The following is a 7,309-nucleotide window of genomic DNA, read 5'->3' as shown; positions in this document are numbered from 1 at the left end:
ATCCCTTCCCATCCCTTCCCATCCCTTCCCATCCCTTCCCATCCCTTCCCATCCCTTCCCATCCCTTCCCATCCCTTCCCATCCCTTCCCATCCCTTCCCATCCCTTCCCATCCCTTCCCATCCCTTCCCATCCCTTCCCATCCCTTCCCATCCCTTCCCATCCCTTCCCATCCCTTCCCATCCCTTCCCATCCCTTCCCATCCCTTCCCATCCCTTCCCATCCCTTCCCATCCCTTCCCATCCCTTCCCATCCCTTCCCATCCCTTCCCATCCCTTCCCATCCCTTCCCATCCCTTCCCATCCCTTCCCATCCCTTCCCATCCCTTCCCATCCCTTCCCATCCCTTCCCATCCCTTCCCATCCCTTCCCATCCCTTCCCATCCCTTCCCATCCCTTCCCATCCCTTCCCATCCCTTCCCATCCCTTCCCATCCCTTCCCATCCCTTCCCATCCCTTCCCATCCCTTCCCATCCCTTCCCATCCCTTCCCATCCCTTCCCATCCCTTCCCATCCCTTCCCATCCCTTCCCATCCCTTCCCATCCCTTCCCATCCCTTCCCATCCCTTCCCATCCCTTCCCATCCCTTCCCATCCCTTCCCATCCCTTCCCATCCCTTCCCATCCCTTCCCATCCCTTCCCATCCCTTCCCATCCCTTCCCATCCCTTCCCATCCCTTCCCATCCCTTCCCATCCCTTCCCATCCCTTCCCATCCCTTCCCATCCCTTCCCATCCCTGCCCATCACTTCACATCCCTTCCCATCCCTTCTCTATTTGCGTACATGATTTTATTTCTGTGAATCCCCAAAAATCAGTTCCTGTCCATTTATCTCTCTCTTTCTCTTCCCATGAGGAAGGAACCCATGCCATCGTGCCGCCTGAGCTCTGCTTAACATACGATAAATTTCAGAAAATATCCTAACATCACATTCCTTCCCATTTCTTTGCATATATCACCTTCTCTGCACAGTGCTCCAAAGGTCGAAATTGCTCTTGCGCAGAAATTGATAAGAATTTTGCCAATTACTTCTTGTAAACTAAAATTGCTTTTTAATTACAAATTTTATATATCTAATGCTTATTGTCTCTACAAACAAATATAAGTGAATTAGTGAGCTAAGACTGGCGTTGCTACTCAGTCTCAGAAACGTGATGCAACTTTTCGTAGCAGTCTGGATCAATTTGGGGAAAGTATTTATAAGGAAATGCACGTGGGACATGCACTGTAAAATGATTATGATTGATCTAGTGATTGTGGGACACCCTGTAAATGAAGTATATTGTGNTTTTGTTTAAAATTATTCTGTTACTGTACGTGTACCATAGAGTAGTTCCTAAAACAATGTGTAATTTATCATTTACAATCATATTTCGTTCACACAATCTTAACATTATGCTTAATTATCGATTTTTAAATATTAAGCTTTTGTTTAAAAACTAAGAATACTCTTATTAATTAACACAAGGTTTAAGAATAAGTTTCTGTTCTGGAAGATAAATTTCAGCCATTACTGGTTTTGTTTTCAATTCCTCCCAAAAACAGAAGAACAAGTTTTTTTGGTATATATCTTTAATAAATGACAGGGGTTTCTCCGTTCCAGTTATACGACCAAGATCTTTCAGAGCCCAAAACTTAAGACAGGGTATCGTTATGAAAACCAGTTTTAAAACCTGGGTTTCACAAATGGCGTTTGGGAGTTTTGTGAATATCAATATTTTTGTAATGAAATATTATTTTATTCAGTTTGTTTATATTCTTAAAAATTTTAATGATGCAATATAGAAACCAGTTAAAAAGGTTAACAGATGTTACAACTTTTGTACCAAAAATCTAAGCCAAGATGGACTTCTCCAATCCATATATGTCGTTTATGAAACATTTCAGGTCGAAATGGATCAAGTTTAGTACTTAGAGTTTTTACAGTGCGTGTAGTAATCAGGGGTTTAACAGTGCAGTGTTTTAATCAGGGTTTTTACAGTGCATTGTAGTAATCAATTTTTTTTATAGTGCAGTGTAGTTATCAGAGCTTTTACAGTGCTGTGTATTAATTAGGGTTTTAACAGTGCAGTGTATTTATCAGGGTTTTTACAGTGCTGTGTATTAATCAGGGTTTTAACAGTGCAGTGAATTTATCAGGGTTGTTACAGTGCAGTGTATCAATCAGGGTTTTTACAGTGCTGTGTAGTGATGAAAGTTTTAACAGTGCAGTGCATTTATCAGGGTTGCTACACTGCAAAATGGAGCTCAGTTGGTATGAAACACTACGCCCACTTAAAGGTTTAAACATATACAAATTACATACTTACCGTCTTAAACCTGTGGTAGAAAGTGATTCGCTTTTTAAAAATATTTTAGGACAGATTTTGGACTTCTTGATGGCTCCACAAAAATCTGAGATATGTTAAGTATTTCTAAATTGTTAATTCAAAACAATTGTTTTCCCTACACTAGGCCTGAGAGAAGAAATATGCAAATAAAAGAACCAAAGAAGATAGTTTTAAAACTTTTTCAGTTTGTTTTTTCCTGATGTGTTATATGTATAGAATACACATTCTGAATAGGTGACAAAAGCAAACTTTATAGTTCAAACACTTTTGAAATGTTGGAACCTTACAAGAATGAAGTATGTGTCAAAGTCTTAAACCCTTTAAAATTCTGGAAAAAAATCAAGGTGTTGTCCATCATTACTTAAGTGTACAGTGAATCCCAAAAAAATGGAACGCACATTTAATTATGGTGTTGACCCTAGGCTGTGTAATGTGCAATGTGCAATGTGCAATGTGNAGATAGATAGATAGATAGATAGATAGATAGATAGATAGATAGATAGATAGATAGATAGATAGATAGATAGATAGATAGATAGATAGATAGATAGATAGATAGATAGATAGATAGATAGATAGATAGATAGATAGATAGATAGATAGATAGATAGATAGATAGATAGATAGATAGATAGATAGATAGATAGATAGATAGATAGATAGATAGATAGATAGATAGATAGATAGATAGATAGATAGATAGATAGATAGATAGATAGATAGATAGATAGATAGATAGATAGATAGATAGATAGATAGATAGATAGATAGATAGATAGATAGATAGATAGATAGATAGATAGATAGATAGATAGATAGATAGATAGATAGATAGATAGATAGATAGATAGATAGATAGATAGATAGATAGATAGATAGATAGATAGATAGATAGATAGATAGATAGATAGATAGATAGATAGATAGATAGATAGATAGATAGATAGATAGATAGATAGATAGATAGATAGATAGATAGATAGATAGATAGATAGATAGATAGATAGATAGATAGATAGATAGATAGATAGATAGATAGATAGATAGATAGATAGATAGATAGATAGATAGATAGATTGATAGATAGATAGATAGATAGATAGATAGATATACTGAATAATCTATTCCTAAAATAATGTGCATTTTAAAATTAAAAAATGATGTTCTTTGAAAAAAAAAAAAATTATTTACAAAATGAGAATATTTTTCGCCCAAGATTTTATCAGCCCTTTGTGTTCAAATACAATCTATTTTATGGTATTAGAGGGGCCCTGCCTTTGTAGTGGTATTGTGTGGATCAGTATAGGATCTGCAACAGATACATGTAAATCCCACTCATACAGGGCTACCCACAAAGGATGAGACAGTAAAGATGACTGAAAACTCATAAAATGTGACGAAGATTAAGCTATATATTATACCATAGTTATAGTAATCTAATGGCGTATTTATTTGTTTTAAATCAAGGTTTTTAGAGGATTTTTTCACATTTTATTTTTTTAATTTTTTAGGAGACTGTTTTTTTAAAAAGATATTTGGACTAAGTGTTTTTTTTTGACGAAATTGTTTCTTACGATCTGTCATTTAAAGTAAAATCTAAAATTTGGTTTTATTTATTATTTAAAAGGAAACTTGAAAATTTTACAAAAAATGTTCTTGCAGTGCAGACAACTCTGGAATAGGAAGACGACTTATTGTCTAAAGTTCTGAATTTAAAAAGTCCAATGAGCTTTAAACACAACAATTGTAAACAGTCCCATAGTGATTTGATCAGTATCTAGTAAAACTATTTGTAAGAACATAAAATCTTAAGTATTGCCTATAAAGTCGTCTTCTTATGCCATAGTTGGCTGGTTATTACTTCACTGTATTGTACTGTACTGTACTCTACTGTACTGTACTGTACTGTACTGTACTGTACTGTACTGTACTGTACTGTACTGTACTGTACTGTACTGTACTGTACTGTACTGTACTGTACTGTACTGTACTGTACTGTACTGTACTGTACTGTACTGTACTGTACTGTACTGTACTGTACTGTACTGTACTGTACTGTACTGTACTGTACTGTACTGTACTGTACTGTACTGTACTGTACTGTACTGTACTGTACTGTACTGTACTGTACTGTACTGTACTGTACTGTACTGTACTGTACTGTACTGTACTGTACTGTACTGTACTGTACTGTACTGTACTGTACTGTACTGTACTGTACTGTACTGTACTGTACTGTACTGTACTGTACTGTACTGTACTGTACTGTACTGTACTGTACTGTACTGTACTGTACTGTACTGTACTGTACTGTACTGTACTGTACTGTACTGNTTCTTTTTTTACAATTCTCATATTTTTAACATATAATCCTTTGTGCTTTATCTTTTTATCTCTTAACATGTTTTTTTTTCTCCAGGGTCCCTGTTCTTCTGGTGAAATGTTTGTGCAAAAGAATATTTCAACAGGTTAGAAAGAGTAAACATAGGTCACCAGGGTTTATTATGGGGCCTGATGGGTCCTGAGGGGTTAGGGGGTTAAGAGGGTTCATCAGGGGTCATAATGGTTCTATGGAGGGTCATGAAGAGTCACCAGGGGTCAATTAAGGTCAACTTGGGTCATATAGGGTCACCCAGGGTCACATAGGGTCAGTTGGGGTCACCAAGGGTGACATAGGGTCACCAGAGATGACTAAGGGTCATTAGGGGTCTCTAAGGGTAATCAGGGGTTACTTTGGGTCACCAGGTGTCACTTAGGGCCACCAGAGGTGACTTAGGGTCACCAGGGGTGACTAAGGGTCTCCAGGGGTCGCTCAGGGTGACCAGGGTCAATTAGGGTCAGGAGGGGTCACCACAGGTCACTTAGGGTCTCTAGAGGTGACTTAGGGTCACCAGGAGTGACTAAGGTAACCAGGTGTCACTTAGGGTCTCCAGGGATTACTTAGGGTCACCATGGGTCACTTAGGGTCACCAGAAGTGACTTAGGGTTACCAGGGATCAATTAGAGTTACCTGGGGTCGCTTAGGGTCACCAGGGGTCACTTAGGGTCACCAGTGGTCACTGTTCAGTGGATCTTTAGGGTTGGCAAGGGGTCGGCTGATGGACATGGACAACAAACAAATAGACTAAACAAAAATAGAACAAACTAGACTATAGACCAAATAAATAAAATAGACAAATTGAATTATAAAATTTGATCTTTTTTAGGATTAGGATACTGTCAAGAGCCATGTTACACAAATGGAGGTAAATCTTACTTAATTAATAAAAGGTCAAGATAAGAATAATATCAAGGCCAAGGTTAGGGTCAAGGTCAGGGTAAAGTCCAGGTCAATTCCAGGACCAAGGTAGAAGTCAAAGTCAATGTAAAGTAAGGTTCAAGGTCAAAGTCAAAGTCAATGTAAAGTAAAGTTCAAGGCCAAGGTCAAAGTAAATGTAAAGTAAATTCCGAGGTCACAGTAAAATCAAAGTCAATTTAATGTAAAGTTCAGGAGATGGTCAAAGTCAAGGTCAAGGTCAAGGTTAAGGTCAAGGTCAAGGTCAAGATCAAGGTCAAGGTCAAGGTCAAGGTCAAGGTCAAGGTCAAAGTCAAGGTCAAGATAAAGGTCAAGTTAAGGCTAAGGTGAGGTTAAGGTCAAGGAAAAGTCAAAGTCAAGGTAAAGTCAAGGTCAAGGTACAGTCAGGGTCAAGGTAAAGTCAAGGTCAAGGTACAGTTAAGGTCAAAGAAAATCTTGAGGTCACGGTAAATGTGAAGGTGAATTAATAATAATATTGTTCTAGTGAGATGTGGAACCAGAGATTGTGAACAGTATGGACTCGAGGCATTAATAAACCCTCAGGTAGGATCCAACTGAATAAAAGGGAGTACAGACGAGATTGGACATAATACTGGCATGTTCAATTCATAACAGTACCCTTTCATCCTTATAATGAACAGAAATTAGGATAATATCGTTTTGTTTTAGATTTCAACAATTCCCATTAAAGAGAATCACAATTGAACATTTAATCAGTTTAATGTCAGAAAAAGTATAATAACAATCGAAAGGTTGGATGATACCATTGCAAATCGAATATTTTATATAATGGGAAAGCATCCGATTATTTATATGTATGTTTAAAGTATTTTTGATTTTTATTGTTTTAATTTTTAGGGAGAAATTGTTTGTGCCTGTTCACAAGGTCAAGTTCAGGTTAGACCTTTGATATTTTCCCATCTTTTGACCCCCCCCCCTGGATTCCATATTATTCAATACCTTAGATGATTATTTCAAAATTTCGATATAGTATTCATAAATAGTTTTTTTTTGCATGGCATGCATGACTTCTTGATTTATTTCATATTTTTTTTTAATTATTGCTTTAGTGATTTTTATTTAGATTAAATAGATGATTTTAGTTAATGTTTTAAAAATGTTCTCTAATTTAAAGACTCTTTTTAGAGTGATTGGTTAATTAATTAATTAATTAAATAAATCCCATTAAATCATCAAGGTAAAAAAAGTACAATTCTCCAAAAAAAACATTTTTTACATGTTTAATGATCAATTCATTAATTGGCTGATTGATCATAATGAGAATGGTCAATGTCAAATACTAAAGGAACAAACTGTAATAATTGATTGATTGACTGATTGATTGATTAATTGATTTATAGGTTAGGATGAGAACGTTCAGTGCCAATTGTAGAGTTTACTGAAGAAACTTATTGTAATTATGGATTGATTGATTAATTAATTAATTGATTGATTGATTGATTAGGATGAGAATGATGAATGCCAAGTAGAGTTTACGGAAGGAACTAACTGTAATAATTGATTGATTGATCAATTGATTGATTAATTGATTAGGATGAGAATGATGAATGCCAAGTAGAGTTTACTGAAGGAACTAATTGTAATAATTGATTGATTGATCAATTGATTGATTGATTGATTAGGATGAGAATGATGAATGCCAAGTAGAGTTTACGGAAGGAACTAA

At 36.3% G+C, this 7,309-nt stretch overlaps 1 long non-coding RNA gene across 1 annotated transcript; it reads left to right on the top strand.

The window, feature by feature from the left end:
• The first annotated feature begins 6,112 nt into the window (after positions 1-6,112).
• On the top strand, positions 6,113-7,257 carry LOC111715581 (uncharacterized). Its single transcript, XR_002768256.1, has 3 exons — positions 6,113-6,165; positions 6,481-6,519; positions 7,088-7,257. It is a non-coding gene; the product is annotated as an uncharacterized LOC111715581 (long non-coding RNA).
• The last annotated feature ends 52 nt before the right edge of the window (positions 7,258-7,309 follow it).

This window comes from Eurytemora carolleeae, unplaced genomic scaffold (assembly GCF_000591075.1).
Source record: "Eurytemora carolleeae unplaced genomic scaffold, Eaff_2.0 scaffold430, whole genome shotgun sequence".
Lineage (NCBI taxonomy): Eukaryota > Metazoa > Arthropoda > Copepoda > Calanoida > Temoridae > Eurytemora > Eurytemora carolleeae.
The sequence above is the reverse complement of the archived record's forward strand: the minus strand, read 5'-3'. Positions and strand labels throughout refer to the sequence as shown.